At 47.4% G+C, this 15,831-nt stretch overlaps 1 protein-coding gene across 6 annotated transcripts in view; it reads right to left on the reverse strand.

Moving 5' to 3' along the window:
• PC (pyruvate carboxylase) overlaps positions 1 to 15,366 on the reverse strand; it is a 265,178-nt gene extending 249,812 nt beyond the window's left edge. Inside the window, exons 1-3 of one of the 6 annotated variants that reach the window (XM_080984196.1) lie at positions 15,059 to 15,141; positions 10,543 to 10,638; positions 5,888 to 5,987 (exon numbers count right to left, since the gene is read on the reverse strand). The gene's annotated coding sequence lies outside the window, so the exon portion shown is untranslated. Of the gene's footprint in view, positions 1 to 5,887; positions 5,988 to 6,287; positions 6,526 to 8,150; positions 8,297 to 10,542; positions 10,639 to 15,045; positions 15,147 to 15,346 lie in introns of those variants that run through there. The other 5 variants (XM_080984200.1, XM_080984194.1, XM_080984197.1 and 2 more) reach the window with 5 other exon arrangements.
• Positions 15,367 to 15,831: the final 465 nt, after the last annotated feature.

The raw sequence follows: 15,831 nt of genomic DNA on the forward strand, positions 1-15,831 counted from the left end.
TTCCATAGGTCAACTGTCAAACAGGTTGTCACATTTTGTATAGAGACATCTCATTTTTGGGAGTAACATAAGCAAGTAAACAAAGGATGCTTATGGTCAAATTTTTGGCAGGCAGGGGAAGAGAGGGTGGCATGATATTGTGCCAACCCAACAGAAAGGAGAGAGAAATGTATGCCCACTTGCACTCTTTACTCTGATTGGTACAGAGAGCCAGGCATAAATTAATTAAGCAAGCAAGTCACAGCTCCATCCAACCCAGGCCACCTCCCTCCAATCTCTGCCTAAAGCATTTCCAATAAATCTTGCTCCACAAAACCATGAGGACTAGAGTCGTTTGCCCCCACCACCAGCACCTCCTAAAGTTAAAGTCAAGAAACATCCAAACAAATGAGGCACATACCAGGCTCTGATCTTGTACAGAGACCCTGCAGAAATAACGTACAGCAGCCCAGTTCTAGGTATGAACCCTGGGTTATGTATGAAGCTTTTTCACTGCAGACAGAGAGAGAGAGTCAGTGTCAGAAGCTGATTATTAGTCTGTCTAGAAAGGGTGGCCAGCCTCCTTCCCCCACCCCAAAATCTGGGATTCGTGCCACTTAATAGGCAAGAAGAATTCCAAAACTTTGGTCCTGGGGGAAGCAGACACCAACTATCTGATCCTATTTCCAGCGTCCTCAGCAGATCGAGAGCTTCCTGCAGCGTGGCGATTATTAAAGAGTTCCCTTCGGCACAAGACGTAATTGCCACCTGTCCCCCAGAGCAGCCGCCAACTCTCTCAGAAACGCTTGAAGCCACGCTAGTTAATAAATCCCCAATTTAAAAGGCTTCCCCGTAAACATTCCAGAATGGAGTTGAAGGCTTTCCGTCCCTTTACAGACAGACACAGCCCACAAGACCTCTCACTTGCAATGCTGGTACTGTTCTGACAGGTGCTGGTATGGCAGGCAGGTTGTGGGAGGACCTCTGGGAAGTAGGGATGAAATCTCTCGTAACACTTAGAGCTCAAGGGGAACCAACGAAGCTGAATGTTCATGACTTCTTCATGCAGCGCATATAGTTAAGCTATGGAACTCGCTGCCACAGGAGGCAGGGATGGCCAAAACAACTTGGATGGCTCTAAAAGAAGATTGGACGAATTCATGGAGGAAAAGGCTATCAATGGCTACCAGCCATGATGGCTGTGCTTTGCCTCCGTGGTCAAAGGCAGTAATGCTTCTGCATACCAGATGTTGGAAATCACAGGAGGTGAGAGGGCTCTTGCACTCAGGCCCTGCTTGTTGGCTTTTCGAAAGAGGCATCTGGCTGGCCACTGTGAGAAAATGCTGGACAAGTTGGCATGATCTAGAAGGTTCTTCTTATGTAAAAAGGAAGGTAAAAGGTAAAGGTAAAGGACCCCTGACAGTTAAGTCCAGTTGCAAACGCCTCTGGGGTTACGGTGCTCATCTCGCTTTATTGGCCGCGGGAGCCAGCGTACAGCTTCTGGGTCATGTGGCCAGCATGACTAAGCCGCTTCTGGCAAAACCAGAGCAGTGCATGGAAACGCCGTTTACCTTCCCACTGGAGAGGTACCTATTTATCTACTTGCACTTTGACATGCTTTCGAACTGCTAGGTTGGCAGGAGCAGGGACCAAGCAGTGGGAGCTCACCCCATCACAGGGATTCGAACCACCGACCTTCTGATTGGCAAGCCCTAGGCTCAGTGGTTTAGACCACAGCACTACCCGCATTCCCAAAAAAGGAAGAGTGGGTGTTAAAATTGCCCATCTCCTGTTAGCAGCACCTGCAATGAGCAGGCCCACAGTTCATCTGGTTACAATCCTTCCCACTTTAATGAGGTGTATTGTATTTCTGCTTACATTTCTGTTTCTTAATTGGTGGCTGCACACATAAATTAGCATGTGTAAATGTAATGCAGATCTGTGCCATCCTCTTTCTTTCTTTCTTTCTGTTGCAGGGGGTGGGTGAAGCCACCTTAGTCAGTTTTGTCCCTGTACTAGTTGGCCAACAACTGTGGCCCAAGGCCACATTCACACCATACCTTTAAAGCACTATACCACCACTTTATAAACAGTCACAGCTTCCCACAAAAATTCTGGGAGCTGTAGTTTGCTCAGGGCACTGAGAGTTGCTACGAGACTCATATTCCTCCCCCCGGAGCTCCAGTTCCCAAAGTGGTTTAGCAATCTATCCCTCTTCCCAGGGAACTATGGGAACTGTAGCTCTGTGAAGGGAATGATGGTGGTATGATATTGTTTTCAGTGTGTGGTATGAACATAGCCTAGTGTTCTTGAGAACGCCATTAAGATGAAGCAGCATTTCATGGGAAACTGGGCTCAGAGAATAGCAATACTTTGATGGGAAATGAAACACACATGCATAAAAGCAGGCACAGGGAAACTCGGCCCTCCAGATGTTTTGGGACTACAACTCCCATCACCCCTAGCTAACAGGACAAGTGTTTGCCTATGCCTGCATAAAAGCCATGAATATTTAGAATGTTGGGCTAGGACCCGGGAGAATCACCGCCCAACCATGAAGCTCACAGGGTGACCTTGGGCCAGTCACTGCCTCTCAGCCTAACCTACCTCAAAGGGTTGTTGCTGTAGGGACTAAATGAGGAGGAAGAGAACCATGTAAGCCATTTTGAGCTTCAAGGAGGAAAAGGTAGGATATACATGCAATGAATGAATGAATGAATCTGCTGCCTTATAAGAATTTGGGTTCTGGATATTTTTGCCTCAGATCAATCTAAGACAAAAGGAATACATATTTATATTAGAAATGGAAGTTTGGCGCTGAAACAATAGGCAAAAGACCAGCAGGGGAGAGAAATCATGCTGGTGAGATCAACAGGAAGACGAGGTTAGCTGCTGCAAATATTTATGCTCCTAACATCACTCAAATACCGTTTCATTTCTATAAAATATATCTATTACACCCATATGAACCAGGTCTTAAAGCTTAAAGAAAAGTGCTAAGGGAGAAACTATTGCAGCTGGGGGACTTATAATGGTGTTATAAATGTGTTTGACACATTATCTATATTTTTAGAACCCACCCCAGTTGTGATTATGATTTGTTTTAAACTGTTTTTTAATGCTTTATTTTATATTGCTGTAAACCACCCTGGGACGTTTTGGTGAAGGGTGGACAATAAATCTAATAATAATACAATGGGGAACCTGATAGATCAAACAGGAAGCAAACCCCAACCAAGTCAGTGACTTTTACCATGAAGAGGGAAAACAAGCAACGCAGCTTCTATTCCTGGTTAATGTCTGGGGGTATCTGCACCCTACAGAAAAAGAATGTACCTTTTCTCAATGTTCATCAATCTCATCCAAGAATTAATATTATTCTGGCTTAGTAAACAGAACAAGAGACTAAAGAACATTCGACCTATTTGATGCAGAGCATAATCCAATTTTTAACAGCTTAGGATACAGTGCTTAAGTATTTTATTGTTAAAGAATAATATGGCTATGTACAATTCTTCAAGAGCGTTGGAATAAATATGTACAGGTATTGGGGGTCTTACAGTCCGCAACTTATTCAAAGGGCCTGCAATATTCTATATTTCCCCACCAGGTACCCTCCACTTTGCACTAAAACTCCCTTCAGTCCGAGTCAGTATGGTCTTATGAGGCTGGGATTATGGGACCACAGCTACGATGGCTGGGGCTGATGGGAGTTAAGAGTCCAAAACATCTGGAAGGCCTCAGGTGGATGAAGGCTATTCTTGAAGTGTGACTTACTTGATTGCTTGGAGACTCAGGCTAGTATTGTTCCTAAACCATAGTAAGCACAAACTAGAGCGATGTCCGATATCAACCCCTTTGTGGGTTTCACGAACATGGAGATTAACCGTGGTTTTCAGCTGCACTGACAGCTGCTGAGAGGCAACTAGGGCAGGCAAATGGCCCACACGTCTCCTGCCACACTCACATTTGGTTCCTAGGTCTTGCAAGATGAGAGACTTTTGTTCTGAGGGCTACAGAACAGCTTTTCCGGGGGTGGGTGGAGATTTTCTAAGCATTACAAGAGCTCCCCTGCTGGCTTATCAAAAGAGGCCTCTTATCTTATTCAAACCTGGACATGGGCAGCCTCCATCTGATATCTGAGGTTCAGCTTTGTAGTCCACAGGGGAACGATGATGGCAGAGCCGGAGGAGCAAGACACGCAGCGGGGTGCGAGGGAGGGGCGGAGAGAATACAATGCTCAGGTGCCTGAAAGACTAATTGGCTTTGGAAGCAGCTGAAAACAGCCTTTCTTAGCAAAAGCACATAGCGGCTGAAACAGCACCCAGCAGAGAGGAAGGGGCAGAAAGAAGCACTTTTGGGTCGGCTCAGATCTGTGTCTAGCACTCTGACCTGGCCGACAAATGCACTGCCAAGAAGAGGTAGGAGTATCATATCACATAATTGTGGAGTTGAAAGGGACCACAAGGGTCATCTAGTCCAACCCCCTGCAATGCAGGAATCTTTTCCCCAACATGGGGTTCGAACCCATGACCCTGAGATTAAGTGCCTCGTGATATACCATTTTTGGATTACAGAACAGGGGGTTGGATTACAGAACATTTTTAGTGCTTCCCTAGGTAAAAAAAAAATCAAAAATCATTGTATGCAGCAAGAGACCACAACAGGAAACAGGCTGGCTTAGAAGCCTGGGAGGATGTGTGGAGTCAAATGCAGCTGAGATCTCAAAAGCCAACAGAAGGGAGGTCCAAATAAGATTTACACTAGCTGGAGGTAGGGCTGAGGTGCCTTTGTCCCTCTTGTGATTAGACAAAGTGGAATGGTTGTTAAGTCGCCTTTGGTTGCCCTGGGCAAGATCAAGTGATTTAACTGATTAAATAAATAAATAAATAAAACATGTTACATAAAATAGAAGATATGCAATCTAGCGGATCATTTATTCCAGTAGCTGAGTCACGCTACTCTCAGCTTGGATTAAAAACGTCTTGAAGCACTAAGTAGACGTGGCTCAGTATATAATTATTTAACAGAGGAAGCCACTTTCTGGTGCTGCCTCCCCTGTGTGGCAGCAATGGCTCTCCAGGAGCCTTTTTAGTCTTACCTGGAGATGTCACTGGGGACTGAGCCTGGGACCCTCCAAGGGGGCGAGGCCAATTGCAGCAGATGAAAGTGCATGCTTGCTTGCCTGGGATGGGCCTGGCACCAATGTTGGTATGTTCCCCGCTCTTCAAAAGGGGAGCTCAGGGAGCATGCTGAAGTCTATCGATGTACCTTAGAGCTCTATATTAATCCGCTAAGCGTGCACCTGTAACCTGGTCTACGTTTAGCCTACGTACTGAATTTTGATAATAACTGAGCTGAGATTCTGGGTACTATCTCCAAAAGCAGCAGCCAGGACACACGCATTCCTCACTCCCAACTTTTAACCGGGGGGGGGGGGGACCTACTTCTTCACCTCCACCCACTCCAAAGATAGAGAATAACTGAATATTGGCATTTACATAAGAACATCAGAACAGCCTGCTGAGTCAGGCCAATGGCCCATCCAGCCCAGCATCCTCTTCTCATAGTGGCCATCCAGACGCCCGTGGAAACCCGCAAGCAGGACCCAAGCACAAGAGCCCTCTCCCCTCCTGTGCTTTCCAGCAACTGGCATTCGGAAGCTTTTCTGCCTCGAGACTGTAGAGGCAGAGCATAGTTGTTTGGTCTAGTAGCCATCGATAGCCCCATCCTCCATAAATTCATTGAATCCTCTTCTAAAGCTGGAGGCCATCGTTGCCTCCTGCAGAAGCGAGTTCCGCAGTTTAACGGTGTCCATTCTTACCCAGTTCATGACCATTTGGAGAAGCCTGAGGCTAGTCGGCCCACATCAGTTCATCAGAGAGATTTAGCTGAACAGGAAACATACCTTCAAGGCCACTGTCCTCCTCTAGAGCATTTGGTCCAATCCTGGCCACCCTTCACACACCCAGCTTGATGTCCTGGGATCGAAAGAGCAGAACTGTGGCCTGTGGGGATGAGGAGGAATGAAATAAGTTATGGGTCAGCCAAAGCTCATCCTCACGCCATGCTTCTGAATCATTTACCACAAGATCTGCCTACATTACTTTACTTTATACTTTCTTGTCACTTGTACAACTTGTATACAGTGAGATTACACATATAATGAGATACACGTGCCACCCCAGGTGTTTTGATGTACATCAGCCTCAGCCAGTGTGGGATGTCACCCAAACTGTGGCAACACACAAACAGCAACGGATAATTATACCTCCAGGCCTCCCCTCAGGCCTGCTCCATGCCCCCACCTTGAGTGCTTTTGCCTGGCTAGAATGTGTCATCTGAATGGGATTGTATTTCTTGCTTGCCTTGCTTGGAGGATGGAGAGAGATCAGGGGAGAGGAGGAGTGTGTGGAAAACTCTGACTTTCACATGACCGAAATGCAGCCTGCCACAAAGGCCTTATCTGCGCTATGCGTTTAAAGCAGCGTCACTCCACTTTAAACCATCATGGCTTCCACTCCGCAAAGGATCCTGGGAACTATTTGTTACAGGTGCTGAGCGTTCTGAGGGAAAGCCTATTTATTCCCCTCACAGAGCTACAATTTCCAGAGTGGTGAAGCAGCCAATCACTTCCCACAGGGAACTCTGGGCCAAGAATAGGGGAGTCTCCTATCAACTCTTAGCACACCTTAAGAAGCTACAGTTCCCGTCATCCATTTTGCGGAGCCATGACTGTTTAAAACAGTGTGATGGCACTTGAAATGAATAGCGCAGGGAAGGGGTGAAGTTAAGAAACACATCCACTACTCCACCCATTTTCATCTCAGGCCTCACTCACGGCTGGCATGTGGCCCTTGGAAGATTGCTCTGCAGCCTGTTTTACATGGAAATGTTTTCATTCTTGCTCACCTTGTGTGAGCATTTCAAAGGTGAAATGCCATGTCTGCAACCTGTTTTAACATTTTCCTGCCTACAGGGCAGATCTACCAAGATCCCGTTCAAGAACAGGGGCTGCCTTTGTAGTGATTCAGAGACTGAAATGGTCTCTGTGCACCAAAGAAGACAGTGGACACAGAAGATCTGACTTTGCTCAATATATTGAGCCAGATTAGGTTGGCACACACCCGAGAAGGCCTGTCACCGCCCGTGACAAGAAGATCCCCGAGTCTAAAGCACCTGTGACAAGATGACAAGCAGGATTAATCTCCACATCAGCTCAAGTCTCTTGTGGGAACCACCAGAGATCCCCTTTACTCAGGGTGGAAATACCTAAGCAGGGCTCTTGGTACACCACCACACTTCCACCATTTGTGTAGGGCACAGGCAAAGGATGGCCGCATTTTATCTCCTGAGGTATACATGTTCCTTAACAAGAACAAAAAAAAATAAAAAATAGAAACCAGGTTTCTAGCCCCGGAAAAGTTTAAAAAGTCAGGAAGCTGATTGGCTGAACAGAGTTTTCAATGGCTGAGGATTGGTGCAGTGCTTCGCTTTGCTACTACTACTAGCCTTTATTGACATGTTAAAACAGTTAAATAATACAAAGGCATCCAAATACATTGATAATCCTTAGCATATTGTATCTTCCCATGACTAGCTGATATCTGCAAAAGAGAACTTTGGAAGATGCCCCAAAAGGACATGCAATTGGGCACAACCATTGTAAGAATACCACTTTTGATACTATTTTTTCTTAACACATAAGCAGGACTATTACTTGTGCATTTCATTATGAGCCGTTAGCATATTGGACCAGAAGAAGACCCACTGGGCTGAAATGTGTTTGGTTTTAGGCAAACAGCAGTCACAAGAACACTAGTTTATGGATTAGGCACTCACGTGGCCAGATTATGGTATTTATTATTATATTAAAGCATTCATATTCATTCCTTTATTCTATGTCATTTAAACATTTTTTTTTATCCACTGTGGTATTAAAAGTTTGTTCACTCATCTCTTTGGAACATTTCAGTGGCAGTACGTTTCAATTTCCATCCTTACCCAACTTCTTGTTCTTGTCACAGAACACATTATGCAAAATCCCTAATGGCAGAGTATACAAACCAAAAAGGAATTATGCAGATACATTTTGCATATTTCATGCAGGTCACAGAGTACAGGTTTTCCAGACGTGGAGACAAATTAGCATTCAGGACACACAGTCCTACCCAAAGCCTGGCTGCTGTGATTTTGACAAGTTGGGCAGCATCTAACTACAGACGCATCTGGAACAGCGAGGTGTAAGCAGGGCTTATCCAAGGAAGGCTGGCTGAGCCGTGGCCAAAGCTCACTCACGAGACCAGCTCAGCCACCTCACTTTGTAGTAAAGGTTGTTTTCTGAGCCATTCAGAACAGAGTACAAGTTCTTTGGAACATCAGCTCCCAGATCTGTCTCCAGGGATGTCACAATGGTAGTGTAGTCCAGTGTAGAGCCAGGGTGGTTATCGAGTGTTGGAGCCAGGAGAGACCAGGGTTCAATTCCCCACTCGGCTATGAAGCTTATTGGGAGACCTTGGGACAGTCGCAGCTTCTTAACCTCCCTCACAGGGTTGTTGAGAGGATAAAATGGGGAGGGAGAACCATGTATGCCACCTTGAGCTCCGTGGAGAAAAAGGCGGGATATAAATGTGATCAATCAATCAATGGCACCACACTGCTCTAGGTCAGCCTTCCTAGTGGCCTTGTAGTTGTGGACTAGAGCTCCCATTAGTCTTAGACAGAATGGCCATTTGTGTCCACGACTTTCGCCATCAATTGTAGTCCTGCTTAGGATTATAACTCCCATCAGCCACAGCCATGCCGGCTAGGGCTGACTGAGGTTTCTGCCTAAAACATCTGCAGGGCACTAAGTTGCTCTCTTAATGCTAGTAGACTGGTTTTTTCCGGCAAGGTGGAATCCTCTCCCCTTTCCCTTTTGTTGAGGCCCCTGCCTCCAATCTTACACCACTCACACTGTTCTCTTATCGTAGGAAGAAAGGCAAAGGTCCCTTTCCACTTTAATCTCACTAAACCTTTCCACACTTCCCTTTGTTTTTTCAACTCTTGGAACATTCAGCTTACCACTGCAGAGCAAAGTCAATGATGAGAACAAAAAGAAAGCCTGCTGGATCAGGCCAGTGGCCCATGGAGTCCAGCATCCTGTTCTCCCAGTGGCCCAACCAGATGCCCCAATGGGAAGCTCAAAAGCAGGACCCGATCACCAGAGCAACACTCTCCCCTCCTGAGGTTTCCAGCAACTGAGATTCAGAAGGGCAGAATGAAGGAGGGCAGAGCATAGCCATCCTGGCTAGTAGCCATTGATAGACCTCTCCTCCATGAATTGGTCTAATCCTCTTTTAGAGGCATCCAAGTTGATGGCCAACATTGCCTCCTGCAGGAGAAAGTTCCATAATTTAACTAAGCGCTCCTCAAACTATGTGAACTTGCTTCCCCTCGAAGAGGATATTCTAGACCTGGAAAAAAATGCAGAAAAGGGAAACCAGGATGAGGAGGACTTCCTGCTCTGTTTGGAAGCTCCCTAGAGCATCTGGCCAGCTGCTGGGACAGGGTGCGGAACAACGGTGGGCTTCTGGAAAGGCCCCAGTACGGCCTTCCTTATAACCGAAGCCACCAGGCCGCCTGAATCAGAGCCCTACACCCTCACTTTTTTATTCTTCACATTAATGCAGAGTTCGGACTGAATAATCTCCACACCTCCTTTCCCAACAAATTTTTGGCTGGTTCAATTGCAGCCCTGAACTCTGCCTGCAATGATGGTGCTTCTGCCAATGCTGGTTCCCTGCAGAGCTGCCCGCCCCCTTCGCAACACTTTCCCCAAAGCATGCTTTTGCCGCATGAAAAGAAAATCCAGTTTAGCAAGCATCACGTGCTCCCTTTCAGAGCAGCCAGGCCCCAATAGGAAGGGCTCCGGTCCCTGGCAAACAGTCAGACAGCAGGACCCAGGAGACAGCTCCTTCCCCCTCTCTGGAAAAATTACACAAATGTCAATTGAAAGCGAGTTTTTCAAAGGAGGAGAGTGTGTGTATGTGTGTGTGTGTGTGTGTGTGTGTTTGCACAATCATTCTCCTGTAATAATCAAGCATGGAGCTAAGCTGGGGGAGAGCGGGGTGGAATCCAAGCTCTCTTGCATCTGCGGAGGCAGAAAAACACATATAAGCCCAGCAGGGCCACTCTGACTAAAGTTTTTCAATCCAAGACTGGTTGCTGAGTGTCATGGGGGTAGAATGGGAAAACCCCTACTAATATTTATTTCTAAAGAACCATTGGCATCCAAGACACAAGCAGAAGACAGAGGGGGGCTTTGGCATCATCATCATCATAATTTTATTATTTGTATGCCGCCAAGCTGACTGGGTTGCCCCAGCCACTCTGGGCAGTTCCCAACAAAATATTGAAAACACAATAAAACATCAACCATTAAAAGCTTCCCTGAACAAAAGCTTTGCCTTCAGAGGTCTTCTAAAAGTCAAATAGTTGTTTATCTGTTTGACATCTGATGGGAGGGCATTTCACAGGGTGGGTGCCACCACTGAGAAGACCCACTGATATACAATAACTTACAATCGTAGAGGAGGAAGGAAGAGAGGGAAGTGGTCCCACAGGCGCACAACCAGGCAACTCAAGAATGCAGGCGAAAAGCCAAAGTTTGCAGAAAATCTGGTTTTTAAGAGGGAGGAGGAGAGAGAGAAAAGTGTCATCACGTGAGTGTTCTGGCAGACAGCACTAGGCCTAGAATCCTTACTTAAGAATGACCCTGCTGGATGAGACCAAAGGTTCATGTAGCTGAGCTTTCTCTCTCAAAACAAACACCAGCCGGTTGCCCCAGGCAACTCACGACTGCAGCACAAATCCAGCGGCTGCCCACTAGCCCGAAGTGGGCACTGAGGGATATTTGGATAAATGCAACTATCCCACAAGGCTACAGCATATGCCCTCCACCAAAGCAAGTAATCTGCATTTAACCTAGTCCAAGAGATATTCTCTACCCGCTTCCAGGTTTTCAGAGCAAAACATCTCCCATGCCAGATGCAGCCAGGTGACGTCTCTCCTCGGTTGGCTCTTGGGCAAAGGCCCTTTACTTCTCCCCACGTTCACTCATGCAAACAACAAGATTAGCAGCCAAGAATACACAGAAAATGAACCACTGTGGGCAGGGACAGAGGGAAAAGAGCTGAGATTAAGTCAGTGACTGAGTTATGTCACGGCCAGCAGGCAAAAACTTTTTCTGTTGCCTTTCAGTCAGACACTATGAAAGCACTGGCAGGTAAAATATGATCTCTTTGTCAGTTGCTGCAAGTTATTGGGACACTTTTGTACACCTGGAGAAAAACATTTGGCGGTTGGAGTGTTGCCATCAAAGAAGGGAAGAGGAATGTGGAAGAACTAGTGGGGTTCCTGGGGGTGAATCGCCTTAAAGAAGCACAGCGCCAGCATCCCACAGAATTGAAGAGTTGGAAGGTACCGTGAGGATCATCTAGCCCAACCCCCTGCAATGCAGGAATCTTTTGCCCCATGTGGGACTCAAACCCACAATCCTGAAATTAAGAGTCTCATGCTCTGCCGACTAAGCTGTCCCAACTTGGATTATTGCATTTCTGGGAATTACTGAAGAAGGGAAGAAGAGTCCTACCAGAGCAAGCCAATGTCCCATCCAGTCCAGCATCCTGTTCTCACAAGCCCCTGGTCATGCAAAGGCTTAGGAATGACTAAGCTAGAATGATTATTAATAATCACATCTGCATCAGAATATTATACAAACAGCTTGCTGGATGTTCTCACTGTGGCCAACCAGGTACCCCAATGGGAAATGCAAAAGCAGGACCCAAGCACAAGAGCAACTCTCCCTTCCTGTGACTTCCAGCAACTGGTATTCGGGAGCATTGCTGCCTCTGACTGTTGAGGCAGTGCAGTGCCATCGTGGCTAGCAGCCATTGATAGCCTTCTCCTCCATGAATTTGCCCATTCCTCTTTTAAAGGCATCCAACTTGGCAGCTATCCCTGCCTCCTGCGGAAGCGAGTTGCATGGTTTAAGTACACGCTATTCTGCCTACACTGACTGGCAGCGGCTCTCCAGGATTTCAGGGACGTAACTCCCCCAGCCCTGCCTGGAGACACCAGGGATTAGACCTGGGACCTTGTGCGTGCAAAGCAGATACACCTTCCACTGAGCCACAACATTCTCCAGAGGATTTTTTTTAAAAAAGGTAAAAACAGAGGTTCTCATTCAGAACCCACATCATAGATCACACGTTCCTATGTCTTTGTTTTCCTGGAGGCACCGTTTTCTCACAAGCTTTGGCTTGCAAGCCAGGATGGGAAGGAACATCTCTCCAAAAGAAGTATTGCCGTCAGGCTCCTTTTCGTGCACAGACTTGAGAAAAGCCTGGCTGTGCCAGCAGTTGGCTGGGAAATGTTAGTTCCTCTACACTTGGACAACGTGTTCCTACTGGAAAGGGGGCTGGGAGGATGTCCCCCGCTAGGACCCTTCCACCCAGGGCCAAAGGGGAGGAGGGTGTCTGGACAAAATTTCGGCCAAAGATGCAGGCAAATCAGTAAGAATAACCTCACCCTGAGACCACCCAGTTCTTATAAAAGAGGGAAAGCAGGGAGCACCGAAATCAGAACAGAAGCATGTGGCAGCCATGTTGAACTTCATAGTGACATTGCTTTTTATCAGTGTTTCATCTCACTTGTCCATTTGCCCCTCAAGGTAGTGCACAACAAAATTATAAAAATTAAAATACCAGAAACTTTGCCCTCTGTCTCTCCAAGCTCTTCCTTTCCTGCTGTTTGCAGGAAAAAGCTGGGCTAGGTTTTTCCTCCTCCCTCCCAATCCCTTTTCCTTTTGTGTCATGTCTAGCAGAGCACTTCCAGACATTCTGTTTACTGAGCATTCATACTGATAATTTGCAGGGAGAATGGATTATGCTGGGTATCATTCTGATTAATTTGTGGGGAGGTTAGATAGTGCTGCATCAAAGCAAGTGTTACTCACCCACTTTGCAATGATTTCCACCCCCATCCCCGCTTCATCAGTTATTGCAAGACGTCTGATCTTTTGTGGAAACAGCTTTGTCAAACAAAGCTCAATCCACTACAACTGCAGAACCTGAGTGTGCCAGTGTGTAACTGAAACCCACCTAAAAATAGTGACAATGGAAGCCCCCTTAGATAGCTTCAGGGCAGAGACTGTCCTCTCATTGTAAGCCACTCTGGGAGCCTTATTTGGCTGTTGAGTAGGATAAAAATGCCAAAAAGAACAATAATAATGGAAAAAAATAGCTTCAAGGATTGTTGTTTTAAGTGCACAAATTTAAAACACAAAAATGTTCAGCCCTCAGGCATACACACAGGCCAGTCTTCAACAGGCCTGCCTGCACGAACTGCAAACCACAGGTGCACACATTCTTCTTCTATCTACAGTTCATGGGCTCGCTAATCACTTAACATTCTCACTGCCTTTGCAGGCCCAATGGGACCAAGCCCCTCCTTGTCCGCCAACATATGACAGCCCTCTCCCCATTTGGGAATCCCTGCAAATGGAATTCAGATGCACACTGTCTCTGGCACTGGAAGCAAAACATAGGCATCGTGGCTAGTAGCAAGTGGCTGCCCTAACCTCCATGAATTTGTCTAAAGAATTTTTTTTAAAAATTTGGTTGCTGGTTACTCAATTGCTCTGGAAACAAAACCAGCTCAACAATAAGGGAACCTGGGAGTTTCTGTGTGCAAAGCATTTGCTCTCCCACTGAGCAAAGGACCCTCTAAATGTGCAGGTGGGCAGAAAAGATCGAGAGAAAGAAAATCAGCATTAGGGTTAGAGAAAAGCTTCTATCTAAAAAAACAGGAGAGCCTCTGCCAGTCAGTGTGGAGTAGACCAGCCTTTCTCAACCTTAGGTTCCCAGATGTTGGACTACAACTCTCACCATCCCTCACCACTAGTCCTGATAGCTAGGGATGATGGGAGTTGTAGTCCAACAACTTCTGAGGACCTAAGGTTGAGAAAGGCTGGTCAACTGAGATCAATGGTAAGATGATAGAGTTTTAATGTAATATATATTACATGACTATATATTTGCTAGGACAAATGTTAGGTTATGTTGATGCTTGTGTTTTCTACAATTTTTCCTATGTCTCCATTTAGGAATCTAAAATAAATTACATTAAACTTTATTAGTGGAGGGCTACTCAGGCTATGCCCCCCCCCTTTTTCAATGTTTTTATCTGCCTGAAAAGTGCACTTGAACTGTGATGGTGTCTCTTGCTTGCCTAAAGTGAAGATGGAGAGGTAAGCGTCTGTAAAACCTGAGGAGAGATCCACACCTACTGCTCCACTCACTTTTGCCCTGGCCCCAGTCACCACTGGTATGAGGGCGCCAGAAGGCTGCGCCTCACAGAATGCAACCCTGGGACAGAATAAAGGTTTCCCACTGTCTGAGCCAGATGGACCAAGGGTCGGAGCCAGAATTTCCTTTGCCTTTGAATACCAGTGGCTGGAGAACAGAAATGGAGGAGAGGTTGTTGTCCATGTGCACTGCTCAGAGGGGCGTGGGGTGGAGATCATGGGGCTGGCCGCAGTTCTAGATAGGCCTCTGGTCTCATCCTGCCGCAGCCAAGCTCTCCTGATGTCCTTATAACAGGTCAGTGGAAAACAGAAGCAAGTTATGTCTTGGTTTTGTGGGAGAAATCAATTAATCACTCAATTAGGAAGGAAGAACAGGAAGGGAAGAAGGCTGGTGGGGGAGGGTTCACGTCGGGTGGGAAGGAAAGAGGGCATCAAGCCTGGGGACTGAGAGGCAGGTTCCCGAGCGGGGGAATTAAACGCCCAACTTGGGTCAAAAAGGACCCTCCATGGGAAGAAACGAAAGGGAGGAGGAGGAAGAAAAACTGAGCAAAACAAGGAGAAAGACCCTATGAAGGAATGCTGCGGTGGGGGAGGGGAGGGCCCAATGCGGTGGAAGGGAGAGCGCCAGTGACATCACGGGAGTCGGCCGTGACGTCAGGGAGACGCGGCTGTCACGTGCCTCCCAGCCAGCCTCCGCCGTTGCCTTCATCGCCGCCTACCGTCAGTACTCACCGCCACCCGCTCTGCTCGCCGCCGCTGCGCTACCTTCCCCGCTCGCTGCTTCTCGCCTCCTTGCCAGGCGCTGCCTGGCTCCGCTTCCTCACCGGGCCAGCCGCAACCCCGCCCATCTCGCTTGCGATTGGCCGCCTAGGTCGCTCTCTGGCCTCCCATTGGCTGCCGCCGGAGACGCCTCTGTGGCCCTCCCCGCGACGGCCCCGCCCACTGTTTGACCCCCGCCTCCCTCCTGTCACTCACGCGCAGTTTCAAGCCTGGCGCCTTCGCGCCGCGTGCCACGCCTACCCGGCCTCTGCGCGCCTCCTCATTGGCTGTCGTCCCGTCCGCCTCCTCGCGTTGCTTCTACTGGCTCTACGCCACGCCAGTCTCCTCCGCAAAGCGTCCCTGCGAGCGTACTGCCCGCCCCGTTGATCCAAGACTTTCCATTGGTTGCGTCCCCGCCCTCTCGCCGCCACCTGGAGGCTCCTTCTCCTCCTATTGCTGGAATGCACGCGCAGATTGACGAAAGAGGATGAGCCTGAGCTGTGGTCGCTGATTGGCTGCCAGAGCTGAGGGAGACGGAGCATAGTCCTCTAAGGGGGTTATAGCGAAGAGTGGATGCACGTGACCCTAGACGTGGCAGGTGCTGCACGTGGAATGCTCGAGGTTTTATTTATTTTATGAAATGTGATATACCTACTGCGGCTTGTTAAAAAAAAAGTATTTTACAAAAAGAACGATTACATTTTCAGCAAAAACATTTAAAATACTGATTTAAAACCTAAAAAAAT

This window comes from Podarcis pityusensis (assembly GCF_964106645.2).
Source record: "Podarcis pityusensis genome assembly, chromosome: 16".
In the NCBI taxonomy this organism is placed as follows: Eukaryota; Metazoa; Chordata; class Lepidosauria; order Squamata; family Lacertidae; genus Podarcis; species Podarcis pityusensis.